Source organism: Delphinapterus leucas, chromosome 2 (assembly GCF_059928025.1).
Source record: "Delphinapterus leucas isolate spDelLeu-1000000601 "Yukka" chromosome 2, BTC_Dleu_Yukka2, whole genome shotgun sequence".
In the NCBI taxonomy this organism is placed as follows: domain Eukaryota; kingdom Metazoa; phylum Chordata; class Mammalia; order Artiodactyla; family Monodontidae; genus Delphinapterus; species Delphinapterus leucas.
In genome coordinates, this window is record NC_143130.1 from 106790840 (window position 1) to 106806571 (window position 15732).

The 15732-nt window shown below is 44.9% G+C and overlaps 1 protein-coding gene and 1 long non-coding RNA gene across 13 annotated transcripts in view; one reads left to right on the forward strand and one right to left on the reverse strand.

Annotated features, from left to right (window-relative positions):
* The window catches only part of LOC115803651 (sal-like protein 2), a 900219-nt gene that overhangs the window by 840863 nt on the left and 43624 nt on the right, over positions 1 to 15732 (reverse strand). For 4 of the 11 annotated variants that reach the window (XR_016391496.1, XR_016391497.1, XR_016391495.1 and 1 more), the window contains exon 1: positions 1150 to 1638. The gene's annotated coding sequence lies outside the window, so the exon portion shown is untranslated. Of the gene's footprint in view, positions 1 to 1149 lie in introns of those variants that run through there. The other 7 variants (XR_016391489.1, XR_016391490.1, XR_016391491.1 and 4 more) reach the window with 7 other exon arrangements.
* The window catches only part of LOC115803652 (uncharacterized), a 21099-nt gene continuing 5367 nt past the window's right edge, over positions 1 to 15732 (forward strand). The window contains exons 1-3 of one of the 2 annotated variants that reach the window (XR_016391643.1): positions 1 to 5448; positions 7296 to 7482; positions 8022 to 15732. The exon at positions 8022 to 15732 is cut by the window's right edge and continues 1891 nt beyond it. This is a non-coding gene — a long non-coding RNA (uncharacterized LOC115803652). The remainder of the gene's footprint in view (positions 5449 to 7295; positions 7483 to 8021) is intronic. The other variant, XR_016391642.1, reaches the window with a different exon arrangement.

Below are 15732 nucleotides of genomic sequence, written 5' to 3' on the forward strand. Positions count from 1 at the left end.
AAGCATGTACAGGGCTTCCCTGGTGGCGCAGTGGTTGAGAATCTGCCTGCCAATGCAGGGGACACGGGTTCGAGCCCTGGTCTGGGAGGATCCCACATGCCGCGGAGCAACTAGGCCCATGGGCCACAACTACTGAGCTCTGCACGTCTGGAGCCTGTGCTATGCAACAAGAGAGGCCGTGATAGTGAGAGGCCCGCGCACCGCGATGAAGAGTGGCCCCCGCTTGCCACAACTAGAGATAGCCCTCGCACAGAAAAGAAGACCCAACACAGAAAACATAAATTAATTAATTAATAAACTCCTACCCCCAACATCTTCTTTAAAAAAAAAAAAAAGAAAAGAAAAAGAAAACATGTACAAGGACTGCAGCAATTTGGGGTCATAACAAGCTGTAAATAACATAATCATACAGCAAAAAGTGATACAATAAATTGTGTTAAGTCTATATTCCATACAGTTGAAAATAATGAAGTGAATGTATACATAATAACAGAAAAAGAGCTCCAAAATGCCTTACTGAGTGGGAACAGCAAGTTGCAGAACAACGTAGAGTATGATGCCATTTACGTTAGTAAAAATACTTGTACAATATAAACCCTGAATATTCACAGTAAGAGGACTGTACGTACAATGACAAATTCCCTATTAATAGCAACCTCTGTAAGGGAAATTACACATAAGGGAGGGGGACAGTCAGTGGAGATTTTGGGGTTAATTGCAATGCTTTAATTTTTATAACAAGAATGTATGGAGGCTTCCGGGAAGATGGCGGAAGAGTAAGACGCGGAGATCATCTTCCTCCCCACAGATACACCAGAAATACATCTACACGTGGAACAACTCCTACAGAACACCTACTGAACGCTGGCAGAAGACCTCAGACCTCCCAAAAGGCAAGAAACCCCCCACGTACCTGGGTAGGCCAAAAGAATAAACAGAGACAAAAGGATAGGGATGGGCCCTGCACCAGTGGGAGGGAGCTGTGAAGGAGGAAAGGCTTCCACACACTAGGGAGCCCCTTCGCGGGCTGAGGCTGCGGGTGGCGGAGGGGGAAGGCTTCGGAGCCGCAGAGGAAAGCACAGCAACAGGGGTGCGGAGGGAAAAGCGGAAAGATTCCCGCACAGAATATCAGGGCCGACCGGCACTCACCAGGCCAAGAGGCTTGTCTGCTAAACCGGGGCTGGGAGTTGAGGCTCGGGCTTCGGTCAGAGCGCCGGGAGAGGACTGGGGTTGGCGGAGTGAACACAGCCTGCAGGGGGTTAGTGCGCCACCGCTAGCCGGGAGGGAGTCCGGGGAAAAGTCTGGACCTGCCGAAGAGGCAAGAGACTTTTTCTTCCCTCTTTGTTTCCTGGTGCGCGAGGAGAGGGGATTAAGAGCGCTGCTTAAAGGAGCTCCAGAGACGGGCGCGAGCCGCGGCTAAAAGCGCGGACTCCAGAGACGGGCATGAGACGCTAAGGCTGCTGCTGCCGCCACCAAGAAGCCTGTGTGCGAGCACAGGTCACTATCCACACCCCCCTTCCGGGCAGCCTGTGCAGCCCGCCTTTGCCAGGGTCCCGGGATCCAGGGACAACTACCCCGGAAGAACGCGCTGCGCGCCTCAGGCTGGTGCAACGTCACGCCTTCACGCTGGCCTCTGCCGCCGCAGGCCCGCCCCGCACTCCGTGCCCCTCCCTCCGCCCCGCCTGAGTGAGCCAGAGCCCCCAGGCAGCTGCTCCTTTTAACCCTGTCCTGTCTGAGCGAAGAACAGACGCCCTCCTGCGACCTACACGCAGAGGCAGGGCCGAATCCAAAGCTGAGCCCCTGGGAGCTGTGAGAACAAAGAAGAGAAAGGGAAATCTCTCCAGAAGCCTCAGAAGCAGCGGATTAAAGCTCCACAATCAACTTGATATACCCTGCATCTGTGGAATACATGAATAGACAACGAATCATCCCAAATTAAGGAGGTGAACTTTGAGAGGAACATTTATGGTTTTTCCGCCTTTTCCTCTTTTTGTGAGTGTGTATGTGTATGCTTCTGTGAGCTTTTGTCTGTATAGCTTTGCTTCCACCAGTTGTCCTAGGGTTCTATCCGTCCGTTTTTGTTTTGTTTTTAATTTTTTTCTTAATAATTATTTTTCATTTTAATTAACTTTATTTTATTTTATCTTTTTTCTTTCTTTCTTTCTTTCCCTCCTTCCCTCCTTTAGACAACGAATCATCCCAAATTGAGGAGGTGGACTTTGAGAGCAAGATTTATGGTTTTTTCCCCTTTTCCTCTTTTTGTGAGTGTGTATGTGTATGCTTCTGTGTGCGATTTTGTCTGTATAGCTTTGCTTCCACCATAGGTCCTAGGGTTCTATCCGTCCGTTTTTTTTTTTAATTTTTTTCTTTTTTTCTCTTAATAATTATTTTTTTATTTTAATAACTTTATTATATTTTATCTTTATTTTATTTTACTTTATCTTCTTTCTTTTTTTCCTTCCTTCCCTCCTTCCTCCCTCTCTCCCTCCCTCCCTCCTTTCTTTCTTTCCTTCTTTCTTTCTTTCTTTCTACTTCTACCAATTCTTTCTTTCTACTTTTTCTCCCTTTTCCTCTGAGCTGTGTGGATGAAAGGCTCTTGGTGCTGCAGCCAGGAGTCAGTGCTGTGCCTCTGAGGTGGGAGAGCCAACTTCAGGACACTGGTCCACAAGAGACATCCCAGCTCCACATAATATCAAAAGGCGAAAATCTCCCAGAGATCTCTATCTCAACACCAGCACCCAGCTTCACTCAACGACCAGCAAGCTACAGTGCTGGACATCCTATGCCAAACAATTAACAAGACAGGAACACAACCCCACCCAGTAGCAGAGAGGCTGCCTAAAATCATAATAAGTCCACAGTCACCCCAAAACACACCACCAGATGTGGACCTGCCCACCAGAAACACAAGATCCAGCCTCATCCACCAGAACACAGGCACTAGTCCCCTCAACCAGGAAGCCTACACAACCCACTGAACCAACCTTAGCCACTGGGGACAGACACCAAAAACAATGGGAACTACAAACCTGCAGCCTGCAAAAAGGAGACCCCAAACACAGTAAGATAAGCAAAATGAGAAGACAGAAAAACGCACAGCAGATGAAGGAGCAAGATAAAAACCCACCAGACCTAACAAATGAAGAGGAAATAGGCAGTCTACCTAAAAAAGAATTCAGAATAATGATAGTAAATATGATCCAAAATCTTGGAAATAGGATAGACAAAATGCAAGAAACATTTAACAAGGACCTAGAAGAACTAAAGATGAAACAAACAACAATGAACAACACAATAAATGAAATAAAAAATACTCTATTTGGGATCAATAGCAGAATAACTGAGGCAGAAGAACGGATAAGTGACCTGGAAGATAAAATAGTGGAAATAACTACTGCAGAGCAGAATAAAGAAAAAAGAATGAAAAGAACTGAGGACAGTCTCAGAGACCTCTGGGACAACATTAAACGCACCAACATTCGAATTATAGGGGTTCCAGAAGACGAAGAGAAAAAGAAAGGGACTGAGAAAATATTTGAAGAGATTATAGTTGAAAACTTCCCTAATATGGGAAAGGAAATAGTTAATCAAGTCCAGGAAGCACAGAAAGTCCCATACAGGATAAATCCAAGGAGAAACACTCCAAGACACATATTAATCAAACTGTCAAAAATTAAATACAAAGAAAACGTATTAAAAGCAGCAAGGGAAAAACAACAAATAACACACAAGGGAATCCCCATAAGGTTAAAAGCTGATCTTTCAGCAGAAACTCTGCAAGCCAGAAGGGACTGGCAGGACATATTTAAAGTGATGAAGGAGAAAAACCTGCAACCAAGATTACTCTACCCAGCAAGGATCTCATTCAGATTTGATGGAGAAATTAAAACCTTTACAGACAAGCAAAAGCGGAGAGAATTCAGCACCACCAAACCAGCTTTACAACAACTGCTAAAGGAACTTCTCTAGGCAAGAAACACAAGAGAAGGAAAAGACCTACGATAACGAACCCAAAACAATTAAGAAAATGGGAATAGGAACATATATATCGATAATTACCTTAAATGTAAATGGACTAAATGCTCCCACCAAAAGACACAGATTGGCTGAATGGATACAAAAACAAGACCCATATATTTGCTGTCTACAAGAGACCCACTTCAGACCTAGAGACACATACAGACTGAAAGTAAGGGGATGGAAAAAGATATTTCATGCAAATGGAAACCAAAAGAAAGCTGGGGTAGAAATTCTCATATCAGACAAAATAGACTTAAAATAAAGACTATTAGAAGAGACAAAGAAGGACACTACATAATGATCAAGGGATTGAGCCAAGAAGAAGATATAACAATTGTAAATATTTATGCACCCAACATAGGAGCACCTCAATACACAAGGCAAATACTAACAGCCATAAAAGGGGAAATCGACAGTAACACATTCATAGTAGGAGACTTTAACACCCCACTTTCACCAATGGACAGATCATCCAAAATGAAAATAAATAAGGAAACACAAGCTTTAAATGATACATTAAACAAGATGGACTTAATTGATATTTATAGGACATTCCGTCCAAAAACAACAGAATACACATTTTTCTCAAGTGCTCATGGAACATTCTCCAGGATACATCATATCTTGGGTCACAAATCAAGCCTTGGTAAATTTAAGAAGATTGAAATTGTATCAAGTATCTTTTCCGACCACAACACTATGAGACTAGATATCAATTAGAGGAAAAGATCTGTAAAAAATACAAACACATGGAGGCTAAACAATACTTAATAACGAAGTGATCACTGAAGAAATCAAAGAGGAGATAAAAAAATACCTAGAAACAAATGACAATGGAGACACGACAACCCAAAAGCTATGGGATGCAGCCAGGATGATTCCAGGGGCCTTTGGAGCCTGAAATTTCCAACCTCTCACAATGATTCCTACAACAGTGAGTACTGGCTTCAGAGAAGCCCACAAGAGACTGGCTTGGAGAAAGCAGGACCACCCTGCCCCTCGGGGAAAGTGAAGGGAAGCGGGGGTCATTCTGTCATGGATTTTCCTCACTCAGGTCCAGCCTGTCAGAGGGTCAAGTGTAGCCTCGGGTCTGGGCATCTGGTTCTCCCACCATCCTCCTCCTCGGGGGGTTGGTGGTCCCTAGGAGAGAGACTCAGTTAAGGAACTGCTGTGATACTGGCTAGTTCCAGCCTCAGGACACTCACAGTGACAGGTGGCTTCTGAGGACTAAAATCCTAACTGTTCCCTGCACCCTGTCCTGCCCAGGGTGCAGCTCCAGGCCCTGGGTCCCAGCTCCTATGCAATGTGAAGCTGACAACACCTGGTGGGAGTCCTGGGGTCTTAGGAGTGGAGGCTTCAGAGCCAGGGGACACAGCTGAGGAATCGTCCACCTCCAAACAATTCCTCAGCCCTTCAACAAAGACGAAGGTGGGTAGAGGAGGACGGAGGCTTGGCCTACGCTTTCCTCTCTTGTATGTGGTCATCGCAATTGCCAAGACCTAGATCTAGTTTCAAATTCTGTCTTATTAGTGCTAAAACTTTAGGAAGGTTATTTAACCACTGAGGGCCCCCTCACTCATAAAACAGGAATATAATGCACACCTCCGCTGACTGTGAAAGACGAGTGAGTGGGCTTTCATGTAGATGCTCAATGACCATTAAGTTCCTTTCCCCACTTTCTGGTTTGCGAGTTTAGGGTTCAACCTATTGAATCCCAGAGAAGACGTGATGGGGACAAAGGGAGGAGGTGGAAAGCTCAGGGGTTGTGGTTCCCACAACTCCACATCAGGCTTCAGGTGACACAATACCTCACAGTCCCATAAAACTCAGGCAAACTTTTCTTGTCTGTGACATTTTCAGTAATGAAAAGAGGGAACCAAGGTCTGGAGACTCTGATTTTAGCTCCACGCTGGTTCCAAGACCAGGAGCTTACTGAGTTAGGAGGGTTGTTTTTGCAAACGGTGTGGATAACACCAAGGTGGCCCGGCCAAGAGCAGCTGGGTCCCGGGTCCCGGTACCCATGGAAATGCATATGTTACCTGGTACCTCCTCTTTCCTAGCAGCCTCTGTCTCCAGAATATAAACCACCAACCAACAGGACTGGCAAAGAAACAATGCCCAGGAGATGTCTCCCATAGTCTTTTTTCTTTTAATTCAAACAGAAAGTCAGAAAATTATAATCATCCTCATCAGTTCACTCAGTCCCGTGTAATTAATTTGTTTTTTTCATCTTCATCTTTTGTTAGCACTTTTATGAATTCATCAGTTTTCCATTAGGGTTCTGAAAATGCTTATTCATTCAGTTCAGCAGTATAGTCAGTTACCAGAAACCTGTACTTGTCAGTCTTTTCCATGAATTCCTTGAAGATGAAACCCTCTTATAGGAACATATTTGCAAAAGCATCAGAGTCCACCCAGAACTGTCTGTAAATGACTAGACTTAAAAATGACCACGGTTAAAGGTTTGATGAAAGTTCATGATAATGCAATTGACAAGGAAATTTAGTTATTTCTGAGATATACATTTTAAATAACTAGAATTATGACTTATAACATTATACCAGAATATATAAGATTTTTAGGAATTTCATGTAATGTCTGAAACATTCATATTAACATATTTCCATACAAATAACCCAAAGAAAGTTTAGTATTAGTTTTTATTTTAATTTTATTTTATTTTTATACAGCAGGTTCTTATTAGTCATCAATTTTATACACATCAGTGTATACATGTCAGTCCCAATCGCCCAGTTCTCCCATACTCTTTTATTTCGTGTGATTTGCTAAGAGAAAAGCGAAGAGACAAGACCGAGGGAAAGAAAAAGTGATGAGTTAAAGTAATCAAAGCTTTGCACCTTTACTTACAACTCAACGAATTCTGTCTCCTACACCAATATTCTGAGGATTAAATGAGCAATATAATACTTTTTTGAGCTCTTTGTGATAAAATGCTTTGCCGTTAAAAGTTATATTCCTGGGGAGTTGATAGCGGAGCTGGCTTGTTCCTTGCCAGTAAACTTAAGAAGATGCCAAAGCTGTGTACATTTAAATCACACAAAACTTTCCCCGCAGCTGTCTGGTCTCTTGACAGCCCCTTTTCACTGAGCTCTGCGGTCATGGAATGTAAATATCTTTATCTTAACAGCACAGGCTTTTGAAAATTTGACATAATAGGATTTCTTCCTCACAAGGCATATCAAACACCATTGCAAACTAAAGTCTATTTTATTTTTAATCAAGACTAAATCAAAGGGTCTTTTCTTTGTTTTTAGACTTTCTATTTCCACGTGGCCAATAAAGGGTCCTCTCTGACCATCCCTGCCAACCAGAAGCCGTGGTAGCTGGCCCAGTCACCCCCAGAAGACACAGCTGGACATTTGGGGCTGCATCGGTCTGAAGTGTTCTTGGGGGCAAGGTGTGAGGACCATATGGACAGGTGAAGCAATAAAGAATCAACAGGTACTTAACAAGTGAAAAGACTGAAGATGGAGGCAAAAGCTGACAGTGATGTTAGTTTATCTCTGTTCTATGAAGCCCTAGTTCAGTGTCAGGCTAGTGTGAAAACTTAGACATTTTTGTGGATTTATCTCTCGAACCCCAGTGCTAGAGCAGTACATTTCTTAAATGAGTAAATATGAATGACACATTAATCAATGAATGAATAGTAATATTGAGAAGGGGAAGAAATCTATTACAGATCCATAAACAGGTCCTGGAAGACACCCCTTTGTCTCCTAACCCAGGGAGCATGGCCCACAGCCAGAGCAGAGACCATGGGGACCTGGGAGGCCACACATCTCAGAGGGCATTTCACCATCAACAGCAATTCCTTGGACAGCTTGAATCATTTACTTCCATAATACGCTCCCCAGCTGCTGTGACCTCTAGGGATCCTCTCTTCTCAGAATCCCTGCTTCCTATGTTAGCTGTTTTTCTCATTTGGAGAATTAATCCATGTTGCCTTGACCATCGTACTTTGTCCTTACTTCCTTCTCTAGATAACAAGATCCTCAAGGGTTGAGACTGTGTCGTATGATGCTCTTTGTGTCTACTTCATTGTATATTCTAGAGCTGAGGCCATATAGAAGAATGACTCAATTAATGAAATTAAGGAACACATGCCAAGGCTTAAAGATAAGGACATGGGCTGCTGGCTTTGATGACAAAAGCCACATCACTCTGTGTTTCAGTCCCCAGCATAGAGGCACAGTGGCCTTCCTCCCTCCTGCGTTGGAGCCCACAGTGATGCACAGACACCTGTAGCCCCGACCTAAACCCTGCAGCTGTCACACCCTGTCTCCTCTTCGTTTGCTGCTCTCGTGAGTTGTAATGACAAGCTGGTTCATGTTGCATTGTGTCTTCCATCCTGGGGAGCGTTTCGTAGCTTTGCACACATCCCCAGGCCCCAAGCTGATGAATAAGGGCTGAAAACACACTCTGATGCCATCACGGGTAATGGAGCAAATGTCAAACAAGGTCTGTGGGTCCTGAGTTGAAGCAGTGGGACCTGGTCTAGAGCAAGCTCCCACTTGGACTTTGTATGGAAATAGGTGGCAGGGCTGCTGAAAAGACCCATGGAATTTCCCTTCTGCTCTGTGCCTTCTCCATCCCAACCTCTGGGGATTCTTGAAGATATTGGAGGAAACGTCAGCATGAGGTGCAGGACTCTGTCTGTCCCCAGGATTCACCTTGGCTTTTGGCAAGAAGTGTGCAGCGTGCGAGGTCTTCATGATTTACTTTTAGAGTCTGGAAGGTGGACAGATTTGTAATAAAGTCGACCGACAATATCTCTCCAGAGGAGAAAGGGCCCTCTCAGGCTCCAAGAGGCAGTCCCAGGGTGGTCCAGGCAGATGTCAGGAGATGGGTCCTGACCCTCTGTTGCAACAAGGACTCTATAAGGAGACCCATGATTGCGTGGATTAGGTAACTGTCTTCCTCCTGCTTCACAGGGGCGGAGACCTCAGCCCCATTATGAAAATGATGATGCAGAGGAGGCACGTGGCCACTAGATGGCAGCAGAGGGTAAGAAAAGGGAGTCGCAGGCGTTGCCGGGGGAGGTAGGCTTGCAAGCCTTTCCATTTTGCTTTACATCTTTAATTAGATATGTGAAGAAAATGAGTCCCTTACATGCCAGACACAGATGCTACAACATATGGAGAGATGCCGCACAATAACATGTCTCTGGTTATTAAACAGGAGGCACCTAACCTGTTTAATAGGTGAATGACTATATTCACCGGATGATCATGCAGAGTTGTCCTTTGTGTCCGAGATACTACTGTTGACAAGATAATAACAGGAGAAAGCAGTTGAGAAGACTGATGTACAGACCTGGGCCTCTGGGCTCGAGGCTTCACCAAGCCGGGATGTCGGCTGGTTTGCCAGGAATCACGAGCTTCCCAGCCCAACGGGGGCCACCTTGCCAAGGGACGCCGTTTGGCTTCTGCTGCGACTCAGCCCAGGCAGGCCATGGGCTGCTCTCTGGTCTCTTTGGCAGTCCCTGAAGGCTCTTTTATTCAGAACCCAATTACCAACAGACAGCTCTGGAGGCTGACCTTCCAAGCACAAACCCCAAATGGGAACAAAAGCTCTAGACATTTTAAAGAGCTAGACATGCTTGCTTTTCTGGCAGCACTGAAGGCATACAGTGTAATGAAAATGCATTCAAATGCACACAGATAGGGGAACATATTTCCCACGCCGCCCCAAGCAAAGGTAGGGAATCTGGTCCTGCTAACTAGGGAGAATGTTTTCCCTTGGTGGACACATCTCACATATTCTCCTGAGAGATTGTTACCAGGGCTGGGAGCAGGCAGGTATCGCTGTATTTTATTACTATATCCCACCCACTTTCCCACTCCCGTACCCTTTGTCCAACCACCTGGTCTGATCATTCTGCACTAATTTTCCCACCCTCCCAAACCCAGGGGCTCCTTAACGCCTCAGTGGTGACTGAGGATCTGAGAACAGGTTAGTCAGCCCAGGCAAGCAGCCCCACTCTGGAGCCCAGAAAGAGACTGTTCTTTCATCCACCCCAAAGCCCAAGCTCCCAGGACTTCTTAGAGTCACTCGTGAAGCCCCTCAACAGTCCTGAAATGAAGGTAAATAATACAGCCATTTTTCATACAGAGAAACTGAGGTGCAAAGCTGAGTTACAGCTTCAGGTCTCCTGGTCCCCATATCTTTCCTATAGGTTTGAACCTCTGAAGTGGTGGGAGCGTAATAGCAAGATTCACACTGCCACTATTCCCCTCCCTCTTTTAGAAAATGATTCCATGTGCTAGAAATCCTCACTGGTCTGTGTGACCTTAGACAAGTCACTTAACCCCTCTGTGACTCAGTTTGCTCATCTGTAATTTGAGGGGCTAGAATCAGATGATGACTAGGGCCCCTTCCAGCTCTGCAATCCTGCAGCTTTAGTTTCACGAGTCTCTGCCAGCCCTCTCCAACAATAGCCAAACTCAACAGGGGTGAGCAGAATTTCCTCCTTCGGTTGATAAGAAATGTGGTCATGGCTGGAGTCTTGTTGATATCCTTTGTCCTCAGAAAAAAGGAAATAGGGAGGTTTCAGATGTTATTGACACTAACAGCGGGGCCTGGAGGTGGCCACACTCTTATGGAAGGACCACGCAGAGTTGTCCCTGTGGGCAGTGCAGATGCAGAGCTGAGACTCGCAGATGTTTTAGTAACTGTTTCTCAATAAAAAAAAGACCCATTTTATTCTGCACAAGGGTCTGGGGGCAAACCCAGGTCTCCCAGGAGGAAACTCCTCTCGCCCATAATGGGGGATTGGTTCAGCTCAGCTGCTCTGACAAAGGGCTGAATACAGCGTGCAGTGGTACAGGCGGCTCCCTACAGCTCCATGTGAAAATGACCCACAGCAGTTATGAATATCAAACCTCCTTTGATGTGCTCCCAGACATGAGGAGCAGCCACAGCAGGGAGGAGGTGGACCCTGGATGCTGGCTCTGTGGGGCGGTGCGCAGAGGGCCTGGACACGTCTGGCAGCATCCCGAAGCTCCAGGAGAAATTCAGCCAGGTAATTACCCTAGGACTTCCTGGGATAACAGAGCTCCCTTTCATCCATCTCTGTCCCTCTCTTTCTCTTCCTGTCTCCAGCTACCGAAGAATTAGATCCTCCAAGAATTACAACCTGTCTTTATACCTTCACCCTTCCTGGGGGGATAACAGTTCACTTCCCTGAATAAAACTGGTTTTATTGAGCACAAAATGAAGGGACTCCCTCACTGGGCATCTGCGCCAATTGCTTCTAAGCCACAGACCTGGATCTAAGTGGAATATCTGTCATATTCTTGATTTAGTATTACTAAGGGGCAGAATTGCACATTGAGCAATTATCAGACTGTCCCCTTTATTGGACCTTATGCCATCTAAATTACTGAGTAAATTGTTAATCCATTAATCAATCAATGATTGTGATTAAAATTAAGTGATTTTTTTCAGCATTAACTGAAAACTGTTGTGTGAAATATGTCTACCCAGAGAAGTATTACGTTGTAAATATTATCAATTAATTTTATCTAGGGTCTTCTTAGGTATTAAATTGTATAACAAACATTTAAAGTTAATTTGAGATGAAAAATAAAGCATATTTTTGAAGCAACAAAAAATAAATAAATAAAATAAATAAATAAAAGCCATAGACCTGGCCTCAGTCAGCCAAGTGGAAGGATTTTCCTCTGTAATGGCCATTTACAGACTCTCAGCCTTTTGAGTGGCAGCATGGCACTTTGCTCTCCTAATAGGCTCTCAGTGATGATTGAATACCAAGCCTCCCAGTCTCTCTCATACTGGCAGCTCCCGAGACTGGGTCAATCATGACCATCCAGAGCAGGAGACGGAGCCCTGCCAACTGCACGGTGAGCGCCCAGGCTCGAGGCGGGAGGAGAAGGTCAGCCACCTCATACCTGTTTCAGCTGAAAGCTTGTTTATATGTTGACAGCTCTCCCATTCTAGACAGGGTTCAAGAGCATGTTGGTCCCTGGAAACTTGGGCAAAGGCTTTACAGTTATGGAAGGAAGTGGCAAAGGGTGTACAGGGAACGAATCTATTCATCCCCATGCCTGCATGCTTTGGTTTTCTAAAATGAGGCTGATTTATTTTACAGTTAAGTTGGGCTTTGACTGAAAAATTCTCATGCACCCACAGAGATCTCATGCACCCATGTGCACATGTGCACGTGGAAATAATAAAACAGCTGCTCTTTGCTGAGCACTGACCTCATGACACGCACAATGCCCAGGGCTGCACGGGCGCCAGCTCTTCTAATCCTCACAGACACTCTGCATGTGGTGGAAGAGGGAGCAGGTATTATTATCCCTGTTTCACAGATGAGGAGCTCAAGTCTCAGAAAGGAATTTTTCCTAAGATTGAAAAACTAAAGTAAAAGGGCTTGGATTCTCAGTTGTTGGATTCCAAAGGATCGTCTCTTAACTGCTGCGCTCTGGGGCAATATGCTTATTACCAAGTGCACTGGGGTTATGAAGGAGAGCAGGGAAGGCACAGTTCTTGACTTCAGAAAGTTTCTGTTTTACTACATGGCAGTGCACACAGAGCTACACACATATACACAGAGTTGCTATGACCTATGGTGTCTTCTAAGAGTCCTGTAACTAAAATATTCATGTTCCATCTGTCCTCATTATCCTACTTTCAGACTCCTGCCCTGGATTCACAGTTTGAACCTGTTCTTAAGGTAAAGACTGGGGTCTTCTATAGTAGGGCTATGGATGCTTGGATTTTATAGGCAACAGTGTGAGCAATTCGACCACCAATGCATTATGCTACAGTTATCCAGTTCCTGAGCTGGTCACTGTTTGCCTGGCATTGTTTTTTCAATTTGATAAGGAAGTTTCTCTAACCCATTTCTTTCTCTTCAGGGGAGCAGAGCAAGAGAGCAGCAAGGGCAGGGATGGGGAAGATTTCAAGCTGAAGATCCAGGAAGCCAAGCGATAGATCAACTAGAAGAAATAAAGCAGGGGAAGATTCAGGGTACAGTGAAATGCTGTTGCTTCCATGACCTTGAAAGGTAAGGGATGATATATCTGAAGGACACTGTGTGCTAAGATGAAACAGAAAAGGAAGGAAACGTTGCACTAGTTGTAGACTTTGCCAAGAGCACCTGGGCTGCCGAGGCTGCTTCAGCCTCGACTCATAGATTCATGATCTGGGACACAGGACAGCATCCTACTGTGCTGGACATCTTCCAGGGACACTGACCCAAGAGGGGGTTGGGAGGAAGACTTCTTCCTGCTAAGAGAGAGAAACTTCCCTCCAAAGCAGTGTTACTGAACCTCCCACATGTAGGATATAGGGACAGAGAGAGAGACCACTTGAGTCCCGGGAGGAATGCTGAGAACAGATTTGCCTTCCTATGGACCAGACCCCTTTGCAAATCTAATATTTCAAAAGTTCATTACACATAAACTTGCATCTGATTTCATTTCATGAGATTTGTGCTCGTTCCTGGACTGCGCATCAATCTGAAGACCAGGGCGGGCTGAGAGGACTGGGGTTACAGCTCTGAGTGACCACCGTCCCCACCACCACCCCTGCACTTTCTAAACCCCAAGGCAGCCTGGCCGGCGTGTCAGCCAAAATCCAAATTGGGAAACTGACGTGGTCTTTGTTCCTGGTTCTCTATACACGCACAATCCTAGGTGCCTGGTCATTAATCCATCTTAATTCTCACTCTAATTTCTCGACTGTGGCTTCCAATTCCTGCTTTCCCAACCTCATCTACAGGCGTCATTCCTGAGCCCCGTTATGAATCCACAGACACCTCAGAACCTCCCTCTAGGAAATCTGTTGTCCCCACATGCTTATGTCTGACCACTGGAGGGCAATGCTGGACCAGCCAAATCTCTAGGTGCTCTGCTCCATCTTTGTCCCCACCTCACCCGTCATTGTAGGCTGCAGCCTCTGGTTGGAAGCCGAAACTAAGGACCACTGTAGCACCATGAAAGCAGTAGCACAGCCAGGCCTATTACAGCAGCTCCCCCAAACCTGGGATCATCGGAATAAAAGGCAGTTCACTGGAATGCAGACTTGCCTCCAATCCCCTGGGGAAAAGATTGAGAAGACAACTTGCCTCTTCGTGTCATTAATCAGGAACAGTCTGTCTCTCTGAATGGGGACGCAGAGTCCTACCTGTCTCTACCCGCTCAGATGTAAGCTCCCTGAGGATAATGTCTTAGTAAGCTCTATATACCTGGCAGTAAACACGGTGCTTGGCAATAAATGTTTGTTGAATGAATGGGTGGATGGAAGCATGCATACATATACATGCATAAATTGGAATTGGCCATTTTCAGATTTGTTGCTGTTTTCCAGTTCTTATAACACCTAAAATTTAAGCCATCAGTTAGTTGCTTAGCATTCTTAGTCTTGAAGACAGCTAAGGATAATTAGGTTATTAATTAAAGCAGTAGTTGTCCTTGTACAAATGTTATTTCAAACACCACTTTAAGAGTTTCAGATCTCTTACTTTTAGAATCCTTCGTTATGTCACCTATGTGTCCTCAGACCTCATCAGCCTGTGAATTACAAAATACTGACATTGTTTCATGAATATTCAATTTATAATAACCTGCAGCCTCTATCATGGGAATATGGAGTATCCATTCTGTCCCCCAGAACAGATCTGTGGTCACTTCATCCCACGGTGGGTCCCCATGGGGCTCCACAACTCCACTGAACCAGAGCTCTTCTTCAAGCCACCTTGTGTCAACCCATGAGACTTTTCTCCAGGCTGCTCTCCCTTCCACCTGCTGCCAACAGATCCCGTGTGGCTATGGGCACAGCCTGCTCCCTTAGTCATTCAAAGCACAGCTAAATGCTTGAGGAGAGAAAGAAGTACACATTTTGAGACCCAAAACCCAACCTCTTCCTGTATCCCTGCAGACTTCCAAGTAGCAGTGATCAGTCAGTGCCCCCAATAAAAATCTGCAGGCATCCCCACATCTCCATGTGCAGAGCCCAAGGCCAGCTCTTTTCCTGCCCTAGGAGGACTGACAGTGGAAAAAATTGCTCCCTCGTGGAAAGCTCTCCACCCGCCCTCCACCACCTCAGGTGGAGGCTAGCCTTCATGGCCCAAGAAGGCAAAAACAGTGTTATTAGGTCTTAAAATACCATGTATGAGATACCAATAGCTTTGACTAAATTCATATTTGAGGGAAAATATGCCCTTCATTTCTAACTTGCAAGACACAAATTGATCTTTAACAGAATACTTACCATCTTAGTGTACAACATCTGCATTTGGTTTTATGCTGACTTCATAATCCCCACAACGAGTGGATATTTGTTTCAGATGTGAATAAACTCATTCTCAACCTTACTCTAGTTGTCTCAACAAAAGAAGAGTGCCCTAAAGTTCATCTAGAGTCTCTAGTCTACCCACAAAACCCTCACCCCTCAAAAGAAAGAAAATAGAAAATAGATACTCCTATTATAAAAATGCCTAACTTAAATTTCTCCCTACAGTTCAAATCTAGGTCCTCAGGGTACATGGTTGGTCCTCATCCTTCTCACAAAAATGTTATAAATCAAAGGAAACTTTCTTTAGAGCAAACAGCAACTGGGAAAAAATTTCACTCTAAAGTAACATTTTCCTATCACTGTCCATGGGAGTTGAGTTAATCATATGTTAAGCATGTCTCATCCTATGTTCTTTTTCAAGATGTCTTC